Here is a 26,812-nt window from a genome sequence, read left to right on the forward strand (position 1 = left end):
ATACACCTACAGTGAACTCATTTTTGACAAAAGTGCCATGAAAATTCGTTGAGGAAAGAACAGCTTTTTCAATAAATTGTTCTGGACAGTCAGAGTGGCTATTATTAAAAAGTCAAAAAATAAATAGATGATGGTGAGGTTATGGAGAAAAGAGAACACTTATACACTGTTGGTGGGAGTATAATTTAGTTCAATAATCATGGAAAGCAGTGTGACAATTCCTCAAACAGCTAAAAACAGAACTACCATTCAACCCAGCAATCCCATTACTGGGTATATTCCCAAAGGAATATAAATCATTCTACCGTAAAGACACATGCATGCATATGTTCATTGCAGCACTACTCACAACAGCAAAGACATGGAATCAACCTAAATGTCCATAAACAGTAGACTGGATAAAGAAAATATGGTACATATACACTATGAAATACTATGCAGCCATAAAAAGAAGGAGATCATGTCCTTTGCGGAAACATGGATGGAGCTGGAGGCCATCAGTCTTAGCAAACTAATTCAGGAACAGAAAACCAAATGCCACATGTTCTCACTTATACGTGGGAACTGAATGATGTGAACACATGGACACAAAGAGAAGAAAAACAGACACTGGGGCCTACTTGAGGGTGGAGGCTGGGAAAAGGGGGAGGTACAGAAAAAAAATAACTATTGGGTATTAGGCTTAGTGCCAGGCGACAAAATAATCTATACAACAAACCCCAATGACATGAGTTTACTTATATAACAAATCTTCACATGTACCCCTGAACCTAAAATAAAAGTTAAAAAATAATGGTGCTGGGAAAACTGAATATCCATATGCAAAAGTATGAAACTAGACCTCTATTTCGAGCTATATACATAAATTAAATCAAAATTGATTAAACACTTAAATCTGAGACCTCAAACTGTGAAACTACTTAAAGAAAACATTGGAGAAATGCTCCAGGATGTTGATCTGAGCAAAGATTTCTTGATACCCCATAAGCTCAGGCAACCAAAGCAAAAATGGACAAATGGGATCACATCAAGTTAAAAAGCTCTGCACAGCAAAGGAAACAACAAAGTGAAAGGACAACCCACATAATGGGAGAAAATATTTGCAAATAACCCATCTGACAAGGGATTAATAACCAGAATATATAAGGAGCTCGAACAACTCTATAGGAAAAAATCTAACAATCCAGTGAAGAAACGGACAAAAGATCTGAATAGACATTTCTCAAAAGAAGACATTCAAATGACAAACAGATATATTAAAAGGTGCTCAACATCATTGATCATCAGATAAATGCAAATCAAAACTACAATGAGTTATCATTTCACCCCAGTTAAAATGGCTTATACTCAAAAGACAGGCAATAGCTAATCTGGTGAGGATGTGGAGAAAAGGGAACCTTTGCACCGTGTTGGTCAGAATGAAAATTAGTACAAACACTATGGAAAATAGTTTGGAGATTCCTCAAAAAACTAAAAATAAAACCTCCATATGATCCAGCAATCCCACTGGTAGATATATACCCCAAAGAAAGGAAAACAGTATATTGAAGAGATATCTGCCGTCCTATTTTTGTTGCAGCACTATTCACAATATCCAAGATTTGGAAGCAACCTGAGTGTCCATCAATAGACAAATGGATAAAGAAAACATGGTACATAAACACAATGGAGTATTATTCCAGCCATAAAAATAAATTGGATCCTGTCATTTGCAGCAACATGGATGGAACTGGAGGACATTATGGTAAGTGAAAGAAGCCAGCCACTGAAAGACAAACTTTGCATGTTCTCACTTATTTGTGGGAGCTAAAAATTAAAACAATTGAACTCACAGAGATAGAGAATAGAATGATGGATACCAGAGGCTGGGGAGGGTAGTTGGGTGGGGAGTGGGGATGCTTAATGGGTATAAAAACATACTTTGATAGAATAAGATCTAGTATTTGATAGCACAACAGAGTGACTACAGTCAACAATGATTTATTGTGCTTTTTAAAATAACCAAGAGTATAATTGGAATGTGTAATTGGAGTATAACTGGAGTAACACAAAGAAATGATAAATGTTTGAGGTGATGAAAACCTCATTAACCCTGATATGATTATTACACATTGTGTGCCTGTATCAAAATATTTCATGTACCCCATAATTATCTACACCTACTATGTATCCATAAAAATTAAAAATTAAATTAAACAAAGAGATAGAGGTACATTATTCAAAATTATAGCAGCATGGCTAAGACCATGGGCTCTGGAATCAGATTGCCTGGGTGTAAATCCTGGTCTTAGTTGAGGTGTCTGTGCCTCAGTTTCTCTTATCTATTAAATGGAGATAAGGATATCTACTTATAGAGTTATGTGATAATTAAATGAGTTGATGCTATTGGAAGAAAGCTTGGCATACGCTAAATACTCAATAAATGCTAGCTATTGGTTGACTATTAGCTATTATTTTTGGCAATTAAACATGATTAACAAAATAAATGTTATTCTATTGGTGAATTTATATTTAATTTATTCTATAAATAATTACATATGTACACATGTACAAACTCACTACAAATCTGGAAGGAGAAGAAAGGCTAAAGAGGAGAAAAGGGAACGTAAGATAAATTCTTATTTATTAGAGGAGCCAATAATTATTTTCTAAATTTAATAAAAAACATAACTATAAGCATATTAATGAGAGTCACGTTTACCAGGAGAATTACAAACAAACAATTTTTTTTTGTATTTTTTTTATTATTATTATACTTTAAGTTTTAGGGTACATGTGCACAATGTGCTGCTTAGTTACATATGTATACATGTGCCATGCTGGTGTGCTGCACCCATTAACTCGTCATTTAGCATTAGGTATATCTCCTAATGCTCTCCCTCCCCCCTCCCCCTACCCCACAACAGTCCCCAGAGTGTGATGTTCCCCTTCCTGTCTCCATGTGTTCTCATTGTTCAGTTCCCATCTATGAGTGAGAACATGCGGTGTTTGGTTTTTTGTCCTTGCGATAGTTTACTGAGAATGATGATTTCCAATTTCATCCTTGTCCCTACAAAGGACATGAACTCATCATTTTTTATGGCTGCATAGTATTCCATGGTGTATATATGCCACATTTTCTTAATCCAGTCTATCATTGTTGGACATTTGGGTTGGTTCCAAGTCTTTACTATTGTGAATAGTGCCGCAATAAACATACGTGTGCATGTGTCTTTACAGCAGCATGATTTATAGTCCTTTGGGTATATACCCAGTAATGGGATGGCTGGGTCAAATGGTATTTCTAGTTCTAGATCCCTGAGGAATCGCCACACTGACTTCCACAATGGTTGAACTAGTTTACAGTGCCACCAACAGTGTAAAAGTGTTCCTATTTCTCCACATCCTCTCCAGCACCTGTTGCTTCCTGACTTTTTAATGATTGCCATTCTAACTGGTGTGAGATGGTATCTCATTGTGGTTTTGATTTGCATTTCTCTGATGGCCAGTGATGGTGAGCATTTTTTCATGTGTCTTTTGGCTGCATAAATGTCTTCTTTTGAGAAGCGTCTGTTCATATCCTTTGCCCACTTTTTGATGGGGTTGTTTGTTTTTTTCTTGTAAATTTGTTGGAGTTCATTGTAGATTCTGGATATTAGCCCTTTGTCAGATGAGTAGGTTGCGAAAATGTTCTCCCATTTTGTAGGTTGCCTGTTCACTCTGATGGTAGTTTCTTTTGCTGTGCAGAAGCTCTTTAGTTTAATTAGATCCCATTTGTCAATTTTGGCTTTTGTTGCCATTACTTTTGGTGTTTTAGACATGAAGTCCTTGCCTATGCCTATGTCCTGAATTGAATGACATTCAGGACAAACAATTTTTTTAAGTAGCCTCTGATATTTGGGGATATTTGTAATAAATTTTAAACCATCCAATAGCATATGGCTTATAGTTTAAAAGTCAGAGTAATTGTTATGCTGGGGGGAAAGGTGATTGAGTTAGTGACTAGAAGGGAAAATGGCTGGGCACTTTCTGTGGCGCTGGTAATATTTTAGTTCTTGCTGTGGTTGCTGTTTACATGGGTGTTAAGTGCGCATGGGAATTTTCTGTATGTACATGGTATAGCCATACAAGTTTAAATAAAAGGTTGCCTCTGCAGAGTAGGACTAGAGTACATAGACATGGGGCTGGAGTTTTCCTTTGTATTGGATTATATTTAACAATTGTGTTTGTTTACTCTTAAAATCATTCTCTAGTGTTCCTATACCGTCCAGACAAAATGAAAGGTAATGTACAGGATGACCCTCTGACTTGGGAAGCTCATGGCTGTATCTTTTCTGAGCTAGGTTAGGACATAGGAGCCCAATGACAAAGGCCTCTGACCTTAAGCAGCAGTGGATGCTGTGAAGGCTACCTGGAGCTCAGGACTGGCAAACCCAATGAGAGGAGTGGCCCTCAGCAGACACAGGACATGCTGTTGCCATGAGTGTCTCTTCTTCAGTCCACACTCACATGTCAAGCACCTGCTTGTGCCAGACACTGTGCTAGAAGCCAAGAACACAAACATAAATAGAACTCAGAGTGAAGGTTACAGGGGGACAGCCATGATGACAGGCCTCATGGTGGGCAGGGGGAGCTGTGAGGAGAGGGGCACTGCCCAGCACCAACAGGACCAGCGAGAAGGAGGGTAGGTTCAGAGGGTGCGGTGCCTAAACTGCCAACCAAGCAAAGATTGTTCTACCAGATAAATAGAACCAGTAGGTCATATATACACATGGCTTTTTTCAATAAATTGGCTTTGCAATTGTTGGGGCTAGCAGAGTCTGAAATCCATCAGGCAGGTTGACAGTCTGGAAATGCTTGGGCAGGAGCTGACCCTGTAGTCCACAGGCATAATTTATTCTTCCTCAAGGAAACCTCATTTGCTCTTAAGACCTTTCAACTGATTGGATGAGGCCACCCAGGTTATACAGGATAATCTCGTTTACTTAAAGTCAACACATTGTAGATGTTAACCACATCTACAAAACACCTTCACAGTAATGCCCAAATTAGTGCTTTATTGCAGGGTTCCCAACCCCCTCACCCATGGACTGGCCTGTTAGGAGCCAGGCTGCACAGCAGAAGGTGAGCCGCCGGTGGGCCCAGGAGCCAGCATTACCACCTGAGCTCCACCTCCTGTCAGATCAGCGGCATTAGATTCTCATAGGAGTGTGAATCCTATTGTGAACTGCGCATGCCTGGGATCTAGGTCTGGGGGCTCCCTAGGAGAATCTAACTAAAGCCTGGTGATCTGAGGTGGAACACTTTCATCCCAAAACACTTTCATTCCCTGCCCAGTCTGTAGAAAAATTTTCTTCCACGAAACCTGTCCCTGGTGCCTAAAAGGTTTGGGAGTGCTGCTTTATTGGATAACTAGGCACTATAGCCTAGCCAAGTTGACACATAGAACTAACCATCATAGTTGGGTTGGAAGAGGGGCAGTGTATTTCAGCCCAAGGGGCAGGAACCCACAAGGGAAACACCAGAACTCGTGTGTGTGTGTGTGTGTGCGCGCGTGCATGCACGCATGTGTGTTGGAGGGGCAAAGGGTACTGAAGAGTCACTGAACTACAAGTGGCATTCAATCCTAGAGCCCTTTAATCATTCCCCTACATCCAGTCTCAATCTGGCTATGTTCACAGTCACCCACCCTTCCACATAGGTATGATCCTTCAAGGGTCCAACAGTGTGCCAGAAGTGTGTGTGTGTGTGTGTGTGTGTGTGTGTGTGTGTGTTAGTGGAGGGCAAAGGAATGCCCAGAAGAAGAAGGGTATGGCAGGAGACAGCAGCAGATGAGTCTGCAGAGGTGAGCAAGGACAACCAGTGTATAGATGTCTTTGCCTGCCATGCTGAAGAGCTTTTCTTTGCCTTGCAGCCCAAATCAGGTTGATCATCAGAATCATCTAGAATCTCCTAGGTATCATTTTTGAAAACATAGATTCTTTGGGCTCCTCTCAGACTTAATGAATCGATAAAATAGTAGCTTATATTATTAAAAAGTCCTATTTTATTCCCCAATCTGATGACCAGGTTTGAGTATCCCTGCTTTAGGCTATAGAAGCCACTGAAGTATAAAATGATAGGAGCCACATTTTATTTCCATTTAACTATCTTCCTTGTTTAAGTGTTTGGGCTTTTCACATGAATAGGACAACTATTCTATGGTGGCTTCAAACATCAACGCAGCTAGCATGTGACTGGGAAAAAACTTGGCTAAGATCCTTCCTAGTATGCTTTTCTTCACAGACACAACCTAATTGGGATCAGAAGGGCCAAAGAGCTGGAGGCAGGGGATGGAGTTCTTAGTCACTGTCAACTTCATTTCCATGGAGATCTATTCATTCACCACACATTCACTTAGAGAACCTAGTCCATGCCAGGTTCAGAGGGGGACAGGAAGACAGCAGAAGCCAGCTTACAATCTTGCAGACACGTGCATCTGAAACACGCAGATTTGAAAAGAGCAGAACACAGAGCTTTTTTAAGGCAACATTTAAGGCAAGCATGGGACATGATAGTACAGATGGAAAGTATACATGACAAAGACCTAGGCTTGTGTAACAAGGCAACTCACACAGAGTACTGAGTACACACCTGGCACATAGGCATCATTAAAAGAACATTGGTGCCTGGCCTTCCTGAGCCCTTAGTAATGCCAGCACCCGCTCTATAGCAGTCATAGTCTTTGGAGTCCTGGAATAAATTTTAAGAAGGAAAAAGCATGTCTAGCTTCCAGAATCTTAGGAGATTTTATTAATATCATGGTGTCCATCTGGTTGACATAGGAGACAGGATGGATGTCTGTAGCTGAGCTCCAAAATAGATATTACAAATAAGGCTTATGTAGGAAATAGAAACACCCTGTCCTCGGGACCACATTTGTCAGTCCTCTCTCAATTTAGACCTCTTCAAGTATCCCCAGAGAAACTATCAGGGCCCATCACCACCACCTCCAACTCCAGAGGAAAATGTTTTTCTTGGAGAGGCCTTTCTTTTTGTGAGGTTTTAGTACTAGAGCCTTGTACTGAAGTACAACTGACATTCAATACTAGAGCCCTTGAATCATTCCCCTACATCCAGTCTCAATAGTTCAAATGGTCAGATTCACATGGATCTTGCACATCTATCTACAAGGAGAATGATAAGCCTTTCTAGGAGAATGGCCTGCGGGTTATCCCAGGATAGTGTTTAAGATGAAAAGATAGTGCAGGTGCTAACGATGGAAAATGTCTTAAACCTGCTGCAGCTCTGACCTCAGACACACCCAGGCCCAGAGTTGCTCTCCCAACACCATTCTCAAAACTGAAGTCTTAAGCTGTTAAGTGACCCTACGGTGTCTTTCTGAATTTCCCCATCTTGTAAAGAGTGTGTAGATCAACCCCTCATCTCCCACCCTCAGCTTCCACCATCACACACTAGGAGAGATTTCACCCTTCCATCACTGGTAAACGAGGAATCACCTTCTTGGCCAGCTGCTTTGTGGGCTCATGACCTGCACCTGGCTCTCTCTGGCTATGTTCACACTTACCCACCCTTCCACCTAGGTGTGATCCTTCAAGGGAACCACACAGTGCATCAGAACTAACAGAAAAGATCTAAGAGTCCAAGGATTAAATTAAGTGCCTATAATTCATGAAATAATACATTAACTAAAATCTGATATCCAAGAATAGAACAAACAGAATAAAATCTTAAATTCTTGACTGTTACTCCTATAGAGATGCACTTTGAAACAAAAGAGAATCTCCCAGTCTAATGCATAGAATTTTGCCAAGATGTACCCAAGCTTTGCCTCCAAAGCTGGACAAAAAGAGGAGTCAGACCCTCCTAGGACTCTAAGACAAACTTCAGGTTTGTCTTTGTAAGCATATGTGAATCATATTATTTCTTCAGAGTAGCAATTTCCTTAATGGCATAAGCCAAGGCCTGGTACCTGAGAAAGGCCTGGAAACACTTACTCTGAATGGAACACAATGGCTAACAATGCAGCTGTGGCTACAACAGAACACAGTTGGGTCCTGTAGGACAGAAAGACTGTCCCTGAGTTGGGCCTCACTCAGAATTCCAGGCTTTGTCTTAAAACCACTGTAGATTGACACTTAAAGATACATCTGCTTCTGTTGTAACAGACCAACTTTCCTGCCAAGAGCAACTAAAAACAAATGTCAAAAAGAACCTTCTGTTTTAAGACACCACTCATCCATCAGGCCCTAGGATCTAAGAGCCCAAGATCCTGGAGAGAAGGAAAATTCACTGAGCTGACTCCTAATATTCTATCCCACTTCTTCCCTCAAGGCACTTACAAGTGATGCTGAGAGTCAAGCAGAAAGCAGCTGCTAAGTACTTGAGAAACTTAACAGATCTTCAGGCAATTTCCTAGGCCTGGGGAGATAAAAGCTGGGGTTCAGGACTACCAAGATAGCCAGGACATGTAATTCCAGAAACCCAGAAATAAAAGAAATGCAAAGAGTGAACCCAGCATTGGGCACTACTTTCCACTCACTGCTTTGCTGACTCCTACACAATATAAGATGGGCAGAAAGAAGCATCTAAGAGGTAAGAAGATAAGCAGAGCTTTGGGCTGCCTCATTCGACAGAGAGGAGAGAGGATATTAAACTATAGAATCCCTCCAAAAGGAAAGCTCCTTTCAGTTGAAAGCCATGAAGGGCCACATCCTAGGGGCCAATCCATTCAGGGATTAAGCTGCTTCTGAGGAATGGCCTCAATCTTCCACACTGGCAAAAGAAGGATTAGCAACCTTAGATAGATCTGTTGAAAATACTCAGATGAACACAGAGTGAGAGATAAAAATGGAAAATGAAAATAAAAGGTTGAAATAGACATGTGTCACTTAATGATGGGGACATGTTCTGAGAAATGCATCACTAAACAATTTCAACTTTATGCAAATATCATACAGTGTACTTACACAAGTCTAGATGGTACAGCCTACCACACCTAGGCTGTATGGTGTAGCCTATTACTTACTCCTAGCTACAAATATATATGGCTTGTTATTGTACTAATCACTGTAGGCAATTGTAACAGAATAGTCAGTATTTGTGTACCTAATATATCTAGATACAGAAAGGTACGGTAAAAATATGGGGTAAAAGATAAAAATGGTAAACCTATATTGGGCACTTACAACGAATAGAGCACAATGAATGGAGCTTGCAGGACTGGTAGTTGTTCTGGGTGAGTCAGTGAGTGAGTGATGGTGCATGTGATGTCCTAAGACATTGCTTTACCCTACTGTAGAATTTATGAACACTGTACACAGAGGCTACACTAGATTTACAAAAAAAACTTTCCTCAGTAATAAATTATCCTCAACATACTGTAACATTTTTACTTTATAAACCTTTTAATGTTTTTGACTTTTTGACTCATAATAATACTTAGCTTAAAACACATTTTACAGCTGTACAAATATATCTTTTCTTTATATCCTTATTCTATAAGCTTTTTTCTATTTTACATTTTTTTCTTACTTTTTGAACTTTTTTATTAAAAACTAAGACATAAACATACACATTGGCCTAGGCCTACACAGGGGCAAGATCAACAAGATGTCACTAAGCGATAGGAGTTTTTCAGCTCCATTATAATCTTATGGGACCACCATCGGATATGCAGTCTATCATTGATCAAAACGTTGTTATGTGGCACATGACTGTAAATAAGTACTTATGGCCAAGCGCAGTGGTTCACGCCTGTAATCCCAGCACTTTGAGAGGCCAAGGCAGGCGGACCCCGAGATCAAGAGATTGAGACCATCCTGGCCAATGTGGTGAAACCCCATCTCTACTAAAAATACAAAAATTAGTTGGGCATGGTGGTGCATGCCTGTAGTCCCAGCTACTCAGGAGGCTGAGGCAGAAGAATCACTTGAACCCAGGAGGTGGAGGTTGCAGTGAGCCGAGATCGTGCCACTGGACTCCAGCCTGGCGACAGAGCGAGACTCTGTCTCAAAAAAATAACAATAATAAGTATTTATTTATTTATTTATTTGTAAATATTAATACCCATTAACTACACATGTCCACACTGTGGAAGCTGCATGTTGCCCTTTTCCTCAACATCTCCAGCACTTCTTCTTTCGTAAGACCAGCTCAAACATATCTCCCTTGTTAAAGCCTGCCCTGATGTTTCTAACCTCAAATACTGCCCCTTTTATCTATGTTTACTTCAGTTCAGTTCAGTAAACATTAATTTAGTTCCTGCTATGTACTGGGCACTGGATATTTCCATAAGATTTTATTTACTTATTTCTGTTGCATTTACTACTCAAGAAAGTAAACAAAATATATTTTCTTAAAAAACAAAATAGGCCAGATGCAGTGGCTCACGCCTGTAATCCCAGCAATTTGGGAAGCTGAGGCGGGCGGATCACTTTGAGCTCAGGAGTTCGAGACCAGCCTGGGCAACATGTTGAAACCCCATCTCTACAAAAATACAAAAATTAGCCGGGCGTTGGTGGCTCGTGCCTGTAGTCTCAGCTACTTGGGAGGCTGAGGTTGGAGAATTGCTTGAGCCCTGGAAGCACAGGTCACAGTGAGCCGAGATCGCACCACTGCACTCCAGCCTGGGCCACAGATTGAGACCTTGTTTCAAAAAAAAAAAAAAAAGGACAGGCACGCGCGGTGGCTCACGCCTGTAATCCCAGCACTTTGGGAGGTTGGGAGGCCGAGGCGGGCGGATCACGAGGTCAGAAGATGACCAACATGGTGAAACCCCGTCTCTACTAAAACTACAAAAATACTAGCCAGACATGGTGGTGCATGCCTATAGTCCCAGCCACTCGGGAGGCTGTGGCGGGAGAATCACTTGACCCCGGGAGGCAGAGGTTGCAGTGAGCCAAGATCGCACCACTACACTCCAGCCTGGGTGACAGAGCGAACTCTGTCTCAAAAAAAAAAAAAGGAATCCAAGGTTCCTTTCACGAGCATCCTCAATCCTAGTTCCTCGCAACCCTACCCAAAGGTGTCCACTATTATCACTGTCGCTTTGGTGATAGCCTTCTGAACTTCTGGTCTTTGGTTGTTTTTTATTTTATATAGATATCTATGGCCCATAGAAAATGTATAAGGTTGTTTTGTGTTATTTTTTCTTTTGCTTTTTATTTTACATAAGATATATTATTCCATACATAATTACTTATCACTTAGTTTATTCAAAGGAGTCATCCTAAAGATCTAGCGATAGATCTACCTTATTCTTCTTAATCTGTACAATTTTTCATGGTATTGCTTTAACCTCAGTTTATTTAGCTACTCCCCTTTTGGTGGACATTTAGGCTGTTTGTAGAATAATATTACAAGCAGTACTTCATTTACCATACTTTTATATGCCCTATCTGTGCACATAAATGAATAGCCACCTGGGTTACAAACCAAGAAGTGAAAATGCTGGATCACAGTGTATCCATTTTTTACTTGGATGGATATTGCCAGATTGTCTTTGAAAATTACCCCGAAGGCAGATCTTAGTTAAATTTATCTCAGTATCCTGCCCCTGACCTTGAGACTTTCGCATAGTAGGCACTCAATAAGTATTTTTAAGTTGATGGATACAAGAACACATGGCAATAGTGAAAATATTCTGAATCATTTCTCTGACTCACCATGAGATGATTTACAATAACTTTTCCTGAATGTCTTGTCTAGACTTCAACTGCTAAACCACAAATAATGTGTCTTCTATTTTCTGCATCACATATAGCAACTAGCACCTACATGGGTGTTTAACAAATACTGGTGTTTGTTGAATCAATAAGCAGATATGTTTTATGTTAATAGTACAAATAAGTTGGGGAAATAATCATTGTGATTATAGTAATACACAGTAAACATCACGTAAAGATGACATTGCACAGGCCAATTACTATGGGAAAGGATCTAGGCAGGTGGACATGTTTCTCTAGCCCAAATGACACAGTAATGAAGGTCATTAACTGGGAGCACAAAACAATTGGCTAGGTGCCATTCCTCTTCAGTAGCAATACGTTACCAGCGAGAGATGGTGGAATTGCACTGGAGAGGAGAATGTGGCTCCACTCCACATTAATGGGGCTCTCAATGTTCCACTGATATGCAAATGGGCCACAGGAAACAAGGACAGTGGTGAGAAAGAGAACTGCCCTTGCTTCTGCTTAAAAGATCGTAGGAAGCAGTGTATCAGAGCTTCTTGGTAAGTCTGACTTGCTTCTTGCCTAGACAGGTGGGCCTTGGAGCCATCACCCATGTCCAAAGTGGCCTCCAAAAAACCCACTATCTGAACCTACCTCTTTATAATAGCATTGATTCTCAAAAGCCTCAGCCTCTCAGGTGAAATGAATCCCAATCATTAAAGCAAGAGAAATGCTACCTTCTCATTTCCACAAGTGTCCATTTCTTCTCAGTTTTTCTAATCATTTTCTCATTAGTCTCATTCTCAATCTCACTGTCATTATTATTCTGTTTATGTAACGTCACTCACCAAGCACCTTCCAGACTCCTTCCCGCCAGCATGCACAATACATTCCAATTATGTAATTATGCCATTGTAATCAAATCATTAAGATTCACATTAAACATGTATTAAAGTTCACAAGGAAAAAAATGAGCACCAGACACAGGCACCAAGAGGGAGGGAAGCAGACAAACATGCTTGTAATTGCAACTCGCTTTTAATGAGCCTATGACTGTAGGTTTGGGGTCCTGCAAGGATTTTATAACTGAGAAGAGGTGGTTCATTTCTAAAAGTGAAAAGCAACTCTTCCCTCCCCACCCCTATGATTCCATTGAGCTAATCCCTTGATTATACAGTGAATTATAAGAAACAACCAAAAACAAGTTCACTGCATGTGGGGCACACACATATATACACACACACAGTGAATAAAACAAAAAGAACCATCCTGGAGACTTGCAAGCACTTACTGGCCTGGGAGAAATAATGCTGTACCTGTGAAGAAACTCAATTTACTAACTGATTTCAGTGGTGTGAGGTATCTACATAATCAATTTAGAAATACAAAACCAAACTAACTGAAGTTGATTTTTTTCTGTTGGACACAGTTGCTACAGTGCTACCAGTGGACAACAGGCAGATGATAAAGCTGCCCTGAGTTGGGTTGCCCAAGTCCAGTAGTAAGGCCAGTGATTTGCACATCTGGTAGCATATTAGAGAGTGTTGGTGGAGGGGAGCTTTAAAATAATACACAATACTGCTGCCCAGGCCCCATTTCAGACCAGTTAATCACACTCTCAAGGTGAGGAGTCCAGGATTTTTTTTTTTTTTTTACTAGACAGTTCTCTCTCTGTCCCCCAGGCTGGAGTGCAGTAACGTAATCACAGCTCACTGCAGCCGCAGCCTCATCCTCCTGAGTAGCGGGGACCACAAGTGTGCACCATCAGACCCAGTTAATTTTTTTATTTTTATTTGTATTTTTCTTCTGTAGAGATGAGGTCTCATTTGGTTGCCTAGACTGGTCTCAGACTCCTGGCTTCAAGCAACCCTCCTGCCTAGGCCTCCCAAAGTGCCGGGATTATGGGCATGAGCCACCTTTCTTAGCCAAGCAGCCATCATTATTTTTAAGAGCTTTCACAGTATCTCTAATATGTAGCCAAAGTTGAGAGCTATTAGTACAGTAGTGATCAAAATGTGGTCCCAGACCAGCAGCATCAGCATTAGATAGGAACTTGTTAGAAATGCAAATTTTCAGGCCTTATCCCAGATGTACTGAATCAGAAACTTGGTGTTAGGTCATCATTTGTGTTTAAGCGCTTCATGATTCTCAAGCACACTGAAGTTCCAGGACCACTGGACTAAACCATGTCCAAGTCCAGATGATGAAGAGAAGAATACATGCACATTTTTAAAATAGCAACCATGCTATGGTCAGCAAGCTAGACACATTAGACATATCATTGCTTTTAATTTTTCAATAATTTACTTATTCACTTAATAAACATATCCTGTCTAATCCAGGACCTTGCTAGGCACTGAGAATATAAAGCTGCATAAAACACAATGCCTTACATTCAAGGAGACTTGCGGTAAATAGATAATTTTAATACAAAGTGGTAACACTAATTGCTACACATATTGAGTGCTAATCATGTATCAAGGACTCTGCCAAGTGCTTTACCTACATTATACTTACATTATCTCTAATCCTCACAGCAACCTTAGAGGAACAGGTGGTGTTATTTCCAGCTCCCATTGGAGGAAACTGAAGACTTAAAGAGGTTAAATGAGCCACCCAAGGTCAAACACCTCAGAAGTGGTAGAGCTGGGTTTGAGCCATATTCTTAATTATTCACTACTCCAGTGGTTCCTAACCTATGGGCCCAATACTCTTAAGTACTATCTCATAAGGAGTACAGAAAATCCACACATGCTCAAGCATTTTCCATAGCCTGATTAAATTCTAGGTCCAATTCCTAGGTATACTTTTCAAGAGTTACTGATGTATTGTGCTCAATGAAAAACTGACTGCATCGTAACTGTTGTCACATATATTTTTCTTAAGGTGCTATAAGTACAATTACAATTTTATCGGAGAGCCACAAACTGTGGAGCTGTCAAAGCGGGATCTTCTTATTAAGAAACATTAGGAACCATGTACTGTACCATACAACATTGAGAAGGCATGAAGTGTATTCTAATTATAAATAATGTATGAATGACTCCACATTAAAATAAGCAAAAATATACTTATAGTCTCCAAGTCTGTGAATTTTGTTGGAAAGCCACTTTATTAAAAGTTAAACACTTTCACTTCAGGTGACCACTTGCTGAGAATTTGATTTTAAACATAAATACAAGTGTCTTTGCACTAAAAATCCACTGGAAAAAATTATCCATGGCAAATACTCTTTCCCTTACAAACAGACGATGCAGATGGTTCAAAACATGCCTATTGGAAGATCCTTTTTTTTTTTTTGTCTGCCTAGAATCACTTTGAGAAACCACCCCTCTACTCATTGTGCTTTCTGTGGTTCAAGTGGGGCTGACATCACTCTAAATTTCAGATTTGGGCCATTGGCCCCAACTTGGTTAATTAGAGAACCCCAGCCCATGGCACAGTGGCTCATCTAGGAATAGGCACATTGCCGGGCTGGGCAATTAGAGCCTTTTCTAGGTCTTCTAACAGAATTGTCGGAAAGAAACATTCTATTTTTGCTGGAATACCAGTTATGAGAACAACATAAGCCAAGAACAGAGGTTACCATCTTTCCACCACCTGGAGCGTCTGCTTGAGACAAAGCCAACACTGAGGAAAAATTGAGCCAGGAGATAGAGAAAAATACACAGACTTCTGGTCTGTACACTTTTGAGCTATATGAGCTTCTGGATCCAGCCCCACCTAAGGCCACCTACAACCCTTATACTTATTGGACACATGGGCCAACACCTTCCCTGAGCTTTTCATTTTTAAAGCTAGCATTTTCTTTCCCTTACAGCCAAGTGGGTCCTAGCCAATATATAAATCAGTACTAGGAATTGGATGTTATGAGTGACAGACCTACATGGAAGTGACAGAATTTAAGTAGACTGAGGTACACCATAAAAAGAAGTTGGTAATCTTTTTATGGGATAGTGAAAGCGATGGTGAAACTGTCATGTTCCACCTTGGTACTCAACTTAGAAGAAAAAAAATATCATGATGTTAGAGTGAGTTGCTATTTCAGTACAGACTGGCCAAACTAAAAGCGGAAAGGGAAGGAGATAAAGTCTTGCTAAGAGGCAGTGGCCAGAAACCTGAGATGTCTGGATAATATATCATCTTCCTAAAACTAAAGTTAGTGTAAGTACATAAAGACAAATATGGCATCTTCTCACTCATATGTTGGAGCTAAAAAAGTTGATCTAATGGAGGTAGAGAGTAGAATGATAGATATCAGAAGCTGGGAAAGGTGTGAGGGGATGGCTAATGGGACAAACATACAGGTAGATAAAAGGAATAAGTTCTAGTGTTTAATAGCATAGTAGTGTGACTATAATTAACAACAGAGTATCATATATTTCATAATAGCTAGAAGGGAGGACCTGAAATGTTCCCTACACATAGAAATGATAAATACTCAAGGGGATGGATACCCTAATTACCCTGACTTGATCATTACACATTCTATGCATGTAAAAAAGTCACATGTACCCCGTAAACATGTACAAATATTATTCCTCAATAAAAATAAATAGAAAATAAAAGTAGTGTAAATAAAGATAGTTAGGTGGGAAACACAGCAACAATTAATATTGGGACCTAGACAAAACCAGGACTATGGAGTGAGCCTAAAGGCCCAGGTCCCTTCCAACACCTCCTAAGTTTCACTTGCTGCTTGAAAAATATAACTACCTCCATAGTAAAGACCTCCAGGGCAAAGGACACAACATTAGCCTTGCTTCAACCCATCGTTTGGACAGATAAGATGGAAGCACTTAAGCCCAAGGCTAGGGGCATGCTCAGAGCTCTTGAGCTTATTGCTAAGAGAGAGATGCTATAAAAGCAATGTCAAAACTCACGGACCATGACTCCATAAGGTCTCTGACTTAGGTTAATATTCCTTGAAATTTCTAGAAAGTTACCTTCCTGGCCAGTTGATCCAACAGGAAGTGAACTAGGACAATAAAAACATCTTCTAGAAAAGAAGCATGCCCCTTTGCCCATCTCACATATGGTTGTGGAGAGCAGTACATAAGGAGATGCTCTTGAGACAGGGCAAGGCCAACCATCTTGGCCCAACAGGAACTCCTCCACTACCTCATCAGGGTGTCTGGAATGCTCACCCAGAACACTTTGGTATATGGTACCCACTAATGCCAACAGCATCATTTCCACTATTCCCTGTTTTGTTTTTATTTTTGTTTTTCCCAAAAAAGAAGTTTCTTATAATGGCTATAGACTTTTATCTCCATCATTTCCTTCCTGGTATGTTGAGAATGATTAAATGTGTGATTTGACCATGGTTTATATTTGAAGAGGCAGCACATCATACAGAGACAATGGCGAGAGGGGATGGGATAGAACCAATATATAAATGGAGCTTCAACTGCATCTATAATGCATTATTTCTTTCTTTCTTTGAATCAGTAGGAAAAAATTATATTTGAAGAGGGTTTCTTTATTTATAGTAAAAAATAAAATGCATTGGCTTATAGAATCCATATGGTATACTTTTAGTATTGCACTGGTTTAGGAGTCAAACCTACATTTAAATCAAACCCTTTGTCTTCCCTCCCACACTAAAGGAAACTACTTTCTTTTAAATTGATGTTTTCTCTGTTTTTATACTTTCACTACCTTTTCACATGTTCATAAATACTATATGATATTGATTTGTGTTTTTAAAACTTAGATAAATAGTATGCTATGCTTATCCTTGAGAAAGTTGGCTTTCTCCCTCAGCATCATGTTTTTAAGATTTGTGCATTTGGATACGTTCATTCATTCTAACGAATTGGTAGTATTCTAACATATGAATAAATCACACTTCACTTATCCATTCGCATTCTGACTGCCAATTTGGATTTCTAAATTAGCATTACAGTTTATTTTAACAAACAAAGATCATCATTGGCCATATCTTCTTATATACACATAAGAGAATTTTCTAGTGCATATACCTATACATGAGCTTGCTGGGCTGTATCATCTGCCCAACTTCACATGTACTATGTATTGCTAAATTGCTCTCTGAACCATCTTTGACAAACCTACAGCCAACATCACACTGTACATGCAAAAACTGGAAGCATTCCCCTTGAGAAGTAGAATAAAATAAGGATGCCCACTGTCACCACTCATGTTCAACATAGTACTGGAAGTCCTAGCCAGAGCAATCATGCAAGAGGAAGAAATAAAAGGCATCCAAATAGGAAGAGAGGAAGTCACACTATCTCTTTTCATAGGCAATAGGATTCTATACCTAGAAAATCCCATAGTCTCTACCAAAAAGCTCCTAGATATGATAAACAACTTCAGCAAAGTTTCTGAATACAAAATCAATGCACAAAAATAAGTAGCATTGCTATATCCCAGCAACGTCCAAGCTGAGAGCCCAATCAGGAACACAATCCCATCCACAATAGGCACAAAAAGAATCAAATACCCGGGAATACAGCTAACCACGGAGGTGAGAGAGCTCTACAACAAGAATTATAAAACACTACTGAAAAAGTCAGAGATTACATAAACAGATGGAAAAATATTCCATGCGAGATTACATAAACAGATGGAAAAATATTCCATGCTCATGGATAGGAAGAATCAATATTGTTTAAATGGCTATACTGCCCAAAGCAATTTACAGATTCAATACTATGCCTATCAAAGTACCAGTGAAATTCCTCACAGAATTAGAGGAAAAAACTCTCTTAAAATTCATACAGAAACATAAAAGAGCCCAAATAGCCAAAGCAATCCTAAGCAAAAACAACAAAGCTGGGGGCATCACATTATGCAACTTCAAACTATACTACAAGGCTACAGTAATCAAAATGGCATGATAGTAGTACAAAAATAGACACATAGACCAGTGGAACAGAATAGAGAGTCCAGAAATAAGACCACATGCCCACAACCATCTGATCTTTGACAAAGTTCACAAAAACAACCAATGAGGAATGGACTCCCTATTCACTAAATGGTGCTGGGATAACTGGCTAGCCATATGCAGAAGATTGAAATTGGACACCTTCCTTACAACATATACAAAAATCAACTCAAGATGGATTAAACACTTAAATGTAAAACCTAAAACTATGAAAACCCTGGAAAATAACCTAGGAAATGCCATTCTAGACATATACCCTGGCAAAGATTTCACGAAGATACTAAAAGCAATTGCAACAAAAACAAAAATTGACAAATGATCTCTAATTAAACTGAAGAGCTTCTGCACAGCAAAAGAAACTATCAACAGAATAAACAAACAACCCACAACCCACAGAATGGAAGAAAATATTTGCAAACTATGCATTTGACAAAGGTCTCATATACAGAATCCATGAGGAATTTAAACAAATTAACAAACAAAAAACAAACAACCCTATTAAAAAGTGGGCAAAAGACAGGAACAGACAACTTCTCAAAAGAAGACATACATGCTGCCATAAAGCATATAAAAAAATGCTCAACATCACTAATCATTAGAGAAACGTAAATCAGAACCACAATGAGATATCATCTCACGCCAGTTAGAATGGCTATTATTAAAAAGTGAAAAAATGGCACTTTTTGGCAAGGTTGCAGAGAAAAGGGAATGCTTATGCACTGTTGGTAGGAGTGTAAATTTGCTCAGCCACTGTGGAAAGTGGTTTGGTAATTTCCCAAATAACTTAAAACAGAACTACCATTCAACCCAACAATCCCATTACTGGGCATATACCCAAAGGAATATAAATCATTCTACCATAAATACATATGCATGCATATGTTCATTGCAGCACTATTCACAATAGCAAAGACATTGAATCAACCTAGATGCCCACCAACAGTAGACTGGATAAAGAAAATGTGGTACATATACACCACAGAACACTACACAGCCATAAACAAGGAGGTCATGTCCTTTGCAGCAACATGGATGGAACTAGAGAACCTTATCCTAAGTGAACTAATGCAGAAGCAGAAAACCAAATACTACATATTCTCACTTTTAAGTGGCAGCTAAATATTGAGTACACATGGACACAAAACAGGGAACAACAGACACTGGGGCCTATTTGAGAGTGGAGGGTGGGAGGAGGGTGAGACTCAAAAAACTATCATCAAGTACCATCCTTATTATCTGAGTGATTAAATAATTTGTACACCAAACACCCGTCACATGTAACTTACCGGCACATGTACCCCGAAACTAAAATAAAAGTTTAAATAAAATAAAATAAATTGCTCTCTGGTGTAGTTTTACCATTTGACATTCCTACCAGTAGTGGATAGGAATCGCTGTTTGTGGTGTCTCCTGACCTGATGTGTGGTGGTTTGATTCATGAGGTTTGTCTGTTTTATATTGTAAGCTCCTCTTCATCGGGGCATTAGGTCTATGGAATTCTATGTGCCCTGGATTATGAAAGGATTCCTGCTGAGAAGTTTTATAGTTGCTTATACTGTAGCCTCCAGGGTTTCAATGATCCTTGACCAGGTTATGATAAATTCTCAGCTTGGATGTCCTGAACCAGATAGATAGTTTAAATTTGAATCACATGCCTTTACATACTTCAGGCCAGGAAATTTAGTTTTTCGAGTGATTTTTTTTTTTCTACCTAAGGCTCTGGACAAATGGTGGCAAACTTTCATGTTGCCTCCCCTGGCCAATTTGTGCTGTTTTCCAGTATGCCTTTTATGAGCAGGGCAGCTCTTGGAGTTTCCAGGCTTTACACAGGCTTCCTCCTCTCTCTATCACCTGTGGTCTGGAGGTCACATAACCAGTCCTCATGTGTACATTAGAGGCCTAGCCCCAAGCCTTATATGGAACCCAAATGCCCATGAGTCTTCTTAGCATCAGGTCTCCCTTACTCACCCCCTCACAATAGCTTTCATCTCCTTTTCTTTCCGCTACACCTGAGATTGTCTTTCTTTCTTTCAAGTTGAGCAATAGGGCTTTACCAATTTTTTTTTTTTATCTAGCATGTCTACATATTCTAAGTTAAAGAGGGGATGATCAATTAACTTAGGCTGTCATGTGACTGAGAGTCTTCTAACATGATTAAGGTCACTTTCTAGTCTGATACACTACAATTTTAAATAATTATAACAGACAAGTGAAGGAAGAGACACATTATGTAACAAGATCTAAAGAACCATACATACCTGGGTAAAAATGATGCCTAGTTCCCCTTAATAGTTGACTCCTATCACCTGTTACTTAACCTGACTCTGATACTCAGCCATTCATTGTAAACCCACTCTTAGGTCAGAAATTTTCCTGGGGTATGCATAACATGATTCTTCAGTCTTTGCAGCCACAGAGGCACTGAAGAGTGAAGGCTAACAGCTTGTGCTTGATGCATTCTCCCCCTTCAACACATATGTGTCTTGTCAGGAAAGGTCAGTGAGTAGGTACGTGCTTTATTCAAATTCCTCCACACAAGATCTGACTTCTTCTGCACCCAGAATAATCTTATTTCAGTAAACCTGCCACAGTGAACTCCCTACACTGCCCTCCCCAGCTGCTTGACCATACCAAAACAAGGCTTGAGAACATGCAGCCTGGTGTGCAGGGGGCCTTCTGTTAGGGTCCTGGGCTGCTGGCTTATCATGGTAATCCTTAGTACTTCATGTCCCTCCTTCTGTCTTCATAACAGTTATTTGCAGGCATGTCATTTCCACAGAAGGCTATAAACTCTTTGATAGTGGTGTTTACCTCTGCATATCCCATTATACCTATCAAAATGGCTAATACATGTAAGTACTCAATAAATTATTCTTGGATATGTTATAGCCAACCAGACACCTTAAGTTGTGGGCACCCCCTTCCTAAATTCCCCTCATAGGACCCTGGTTGGCCCACAACCCTTCCTTTCATTTTTAACCTCCTATCCTTCGCATGTACCAACCTTTAGCTAAGGTGAAGGGCTGAAGACCATCTCTTTTAAAGACATCTGCTACAGCATGAAGACCCATAGCCACATAAATGGAGTCAAGAAGGTTTCTTTGGCTTCATATTGGGCACAAATGGTTGAAAACCTGTGAGGGAAGGCTCTCTCTCCACTATGAGGAATGTGAGGAGTATACTTTTGTTAGAGGAGGCAAAACAAGGGGGAGAAGCACAGTAAGGGTTTGTTGGAGTGGGCCCTCCAGCTTGGCTGGTGTGGACACAGTAAGTACAAATGCTTGTAGAATCCAACTTCAAATTACGAATCAAGCACCTGAAATGCCCATGGGCTTTTTCTTGTCACCTGACTTCTAGAAACAGAATCTAACAAAATAAAGCAAAAATAGGGGTGGGTGGGAACATATGCTTTAACAGTATCATTTCAATGATATAATGAAAATTTTAAAATGGCAAGCAATCTAAATATCAAAACACTCAAGAAAGGGTTATGTAAATTATTGTATTTTCACTAGAGGAAACATACAATCATTAAAACTATGATTATAAAGGCCACATAGCACCATGAAAAATGCTTGTGACTGAATATAAGTGAAAAAAGTAAAATAAAATGTTTTATATACAGTAGGATTACTACTAGATTTTAAAAGAAGGTGCATAGCAGAAAGCTTAGTAGGAAATATATCAACATGCTAACAGCAATTCTGTTATGTTGTTAGTATTATGGGTGCTTTTCCTTTTCCTTTTCCTTCGAAATGTAGTTCTATTACCTTTATAATGAGATACATTACACATAAATGTTCCAACTTTTTTTAAAATTGGAAAAAGAGTCAATTCTGGTGAAAAGCAGAAATGTTTTCCTTCATTCTTACTCCCTCCCTTTCTTCCTTCCTTCTTTCTTTTCTTCTTTCTTCGATGGGGTGAACAAAGGGGAACAGTTTAAAAATCAGGAAGAAGAATATTTTACTAAAAGTGTAAACTTCTTGAATAATTCTTTTTCCCTTTTGTATTAACAAAGGTAGAGAAGAATTCTGAAGAGAAACAGACACTGAGACCAGCAGCGAGGCTGTTCAGGGAGGTGGCACTGGGCATAGGTGCAATCAGTGAGTTTCAGGGAAATGCAGCAATCAGCAGCCCCATGGAAACCAAGTCTCATGGGTATGCAGAATGATGGCAAAAGTTAATTTGGGGAAATGAGGGGCAAACATGGGCTAATCAGCACCGAATGACTGGGTAAAATACTATTTACAAAACACTATGGATGCTTTCCTGCTTTATCTAACCAGAGTACAAAAAAAACAGCTCCCACTGATTTTTGCTATGTTGTTGCTAGCAATGAATGTGGATTAAAGGATGAAGCAGGGATTGATTGTTATCTCTCATGGGCCTTGGGCTTGTACACATGAACTGTTCCCAGACACTTAGTTCAATCTCTGGTCACCAGTCAGGTCGTCCACATACCTGGAAACTGAAGTCTGATTAACTGCTCCCTCATGGTGCTCTCACAGGCTCAGCCTGCATGCTCGGCAGGCCCACAACTAAATCATGGTTGGTTTGGGAATTAACTCTTTCCTGTCCATCTGCCTATCAATCATCTATATGTCTTATACAGCTCCATATCCAGGCAGCTCTTGGAAAGAAGAAGCCATGTGTCTAAGATAGCCCTTCTATGGCATCTAGAGCCATGTTTGGGACAGTCGACCTGAGATCATCGTCTTAGTCAAAAGATGGTGGAATCCTGAGGGACTGGCCTGAGTAGGGTGGGTCATTACCATCCACTCTGGCAGTCCTTGTTCAGGGTAATAACCAGGGAGCATAGAGCCAGAGACTGAAAGAGAAGAGGCCACTACTGTTGTGGTAAGAGTGTTAGGAAGCCTGGGATCATAGGCACCTACAGAAGCTTGGAGCAGAAGTTTCTCTGACAGATGTCAAGGGCCTTTGCTACCTCTAAATTGGAGCTTTCCAGCTTTAAACTCTCAGTCCTATTCATCTGATTGATTTTTTGTTCTGTTTTGTTGTTGTTGTTTGCTTGTTTGTACTTTTAAAACTCCTTCATAATCAATTCCTTTTTCTTGGATAGACGAGGTAATCTTGACAGAAAATTGAATTCTCCAACACTTGACACTTGCCATCTTGTGCCATCCTTGCCTCTTCTTCATAACACCGATCAGAACCCAGACTAGGAGTAGCTGTGGGGTGGGGTGGGAACAGCCTAGAGCAGCCTGGCAAGTGCCTGAATGTGTGTTATAGCTCAGGGCCTCACAGAGGCCTGGTTCAGCCTCCAATGCCAGATCCTACCCAAAAAGGCGATAAGCACAATGTCCTTGGCTTCACCTCAATCATCTAAGTCTAGCCAGGATGAAATGTGCCTTAGACAGAACCACTTCTTACTTTCCTCCAATGTGTCCTTTCTGGATTCTTTTATATTCATAGGTTTCCCTCCCTACTTTTTCAAGTGTGGGATCACTCATCAACAGCACCTGCTAAGAAATTATCTGTACTAGATGTGTGTACTTTAGTGAGAACTAACCTAATGGTGTTTCTTAAATGAAAACATCCATGAGTACCACTCAAAATTATTTTAGACAATACACAGAAAACAATATTAATAGTTACACGTTTATTTTAATGTCGATTAAATATACTAAAGCAATCATAACAAGCTTATGAGTTTATCACTATTAGTTAAAATAAGGCTAAGATAGGTAATTAAAATTAAAATAAATTTAAAGAAAAGTATTAAGTAATATCATTGATGACATCTGCATATAACAAAAACTGTAAGAAAGTGGGGCTTCATAATTGAAATTTGGGAAATACTCTGTAAATTACCTCCTTTAGATAATTTCACATTAAGCCTAAATCTGAGTAGGAATAAAAAGATTTGTCCCTCATTAATTCACATCAAGCAGACTGGGAAGGTGGACTTAGGGGAGGCAGCCTCCTGGCCCTGCTAAATAGTACCCACAGACAGGAGTGCGCACTGCTGGGATATAAGGCTAGGCTTGTTTCAGCAGCAAAAATGATTGGGAGTTCTGCCAAGAATGAAACAGACTATCCCGCAGCTGTTATCTCATTTGTATGAGTAATATGAAAAACTCTGCACAATTTAATATGCCATCTTATGCTTTTATTCTTATCTCACCAGCAGGGCAGGTGATGGTATACACGTTCGAAAGCCAATGCAGACTGGTACAGAGGGAAGGCCCCAAGAAATAATGTTAGCTGCTATCTGAGCTGAATAAAATGACATGAGCACAGATATTATTTTATAAAGGCAATCTCACTTGTATCTTTGCCAGTGAGATCTTAATCACAGCATGCAATGGAAGTGAATACCTCCTTTCCTGGTTATCTGGGTGCAGGATGACTGCCTCACCATCACTGGGAGAATGGTTATCTGTTATTTCACTTGTGAGAGACCAACAAGAACATTATCAGGAAATTTGTAACCAAACGTGTGTGGCTCCAAGTGATAAAGGAAGGGGAAAGTGGCTCATCTCCAAGGATATGGAGATAATGCCACTTGTGGTGGGAGGAGATGGATGGTATTGTTGAAAGTGGTTTCAAATATTGGGAACTGACTAAGAATCTCTCACAGCAGCTCAAATTTTGGCTCAGGAGAGGAGATAAATAAATAAGAGGAACTGGGTGAAGAAAGAGACCCTGGATGAGCGAGTGATCATCTCAACCCCTTTAACCTTAAAAGAAATGTGGTTAAATAAATCTTTCATGACTCTCTGTATCTGAAGATGAACTACAGCAACCTTCAAACTACTGAGGGACACAACAATATTTTTTCTTTCTCTCATTCTCAATCTTATTTATCTTTTCTTATTTTCTTTTTAAACAGCCAAGATCTCAAATAAGCCTTCAACAAATAAAACTGTTAAGACATTAAACAAAAAAGACGGGTGGGGGGGCACAAATTCTTTCTTGTAAAAGAGACTAGAAAGAGGCTCCCTACTATAACACAGAAAGTTAACCCCAAAATAATCCATTCCTGTAATTTATAAGAATAAATAACAATGTCAGGTTAAAGAATCAGAACTCTACAACGACATTTCTGTTAGGCTCAACTGCCTTTGACTTTTCACCAATTTTTCCTGTGGTTGAGAAAAATCTTTTTTTTTTTTTTTTTTTTTTTGAGGCAGGGTCTCACTCTGGCACCCAGGCTGGAGTGCAGTGGAACAATGATAGCTCACTGCAACCTCAAACTCCTGGGCTCAAGTGATCCTCCTACCTCAGCCTCCCTAGTAGCTGGGACTACAGACATGAACCATCATGTCTGGCTAATTTCAGGGATTTTTTTGTTGAGACAGGGTCTCACTATGTTGCCCAGGCTGGTCTCAAACTCCTGGTCTCAATTAATCCTCCCACCTCGGCCTTTCAAAGTGCTGGGATTACAGGCGTAAGCCAGAGGGCCTGACCCAAAAATCATCTTTTTTCTCTCCCATGAAGTCTGAAGTCCAAAGTGTTAATGCTCTGACTTTCTTTATTTCTTTCTTTTTCTCTCTTTCTCTTTTTTTGTTTCTTTTTTAACTTCACTTCTATCTCAATGGAATGATTAATCATGAAGATATTACTTATAACATTCAAACAAAACAGAAGTTTATTTAAAAGTCAATTAATTCCTCCTACCCTCAAACTCTCTCCCTTGAGGTAACTAATGTCAGCAGCTTAAGGTAATTGTTTTCATAACTTTTTTTAGGCCTCAACAATATACACTTAATTTTTCCCTATAATAGAGATCCATTCAAGTCAATAAATATAAATCCAAGTCATGCTTTTTATTGGCATTATAATATTCTGTATGGTAAATGTATTGTAGGTTATTCAGTCATCCCCAAAATGATGAACATTCATGTTCTCCAATTCACAGTCTTTATTTTTTATAATCACTGCTGCAATAACTACCTTTGTATTTTTCTTTAAAGTATCACTACCTTTATTTCTCTGAAATAAGGAAATTATTGAATCAAAAGATACGTGCATTGTTATTTTTTAAAATATGTTTAAATTACTTCCCAATAAGGTGTTAGCTACTCATAAACCTACAAATAATAAATGAAAGAGCTAATTTTCCCCACACCACCTCAAGCTTTGGCAATCATCAATCATTTATGTTTTGCCAATCCATTGAGTAAAGATGGCATTCCATTTTTTCAATTTTCATTTTTCTGATTTCCGTAAGAAAATCTTCCCCACCCCAGGAGCATATATGCTAATACTTGGAGGTTTTTTGCAT

This window comes from Pongo pygmaeus, chromosome 2 (genome assembly GCF_028885625.2).
Source record: "Pongo pygmaeus isolate AG05252 chromosome 2, NHGRI_mPonPyg2-v2.0_pri, whole genome shotgun sequence".
In the NCBI taxonomy this organism is placed as follows: Eukaryota; Metazoa; Chordata; class Mammalia; order Primates; family Hominidae; genus Pongo; species Pongo pygmaeus.